Source organism: Galeopterus variegatus, unplaced genomic scaffold (genome assembly GCF_000696425.1).
Source record: "Galeopterus variegatus unplaced genomic scaffold, G_variegatus-3.0.2 Scaffold2402, whole genome shotgun sequence".
Lineage (NCBI taxonomy): Eukaryota > Metazoa > Chordata > Mammalia > Dermoptera > Cynocephalidae > Galeopterus > Galeopterus variegatus.
This window is the reverse complement of record NW_007728513.1, coordinates 586,625-586,933: the sequence shown is the minus strand read 5'-3', so window position 1 is coordinate 586,933 and position 309 is coordinate 586,625.

Below are 309 nucleotides of genomic sequence, written 5' to 3'. Positions count from 1 at the left end.
AAAAAATGCTCAACATCACTCAGCATTCGGGAAATGCAAATCAAAAGCACACTGAGATACCTTCTCACCCCAGTTAGGATGGCTAATATCCAAAAGACTGTGAATGATAAAGGCTGGCGATGTTGCAGAGAAAAAGGAACTCTCATACATTGTTGGTGGGACTGCAAAATGGTTCAGCCTCTATGGAAAATGGTATGGAGGATCCTCAAACAATTGCAGATAGACGTACCATATGACCCAGCTATCCCACTGGAATATACCCAGAGGAATGGAAATCATCAAGTCGAAGGTATACCTGTTCCCCAATGT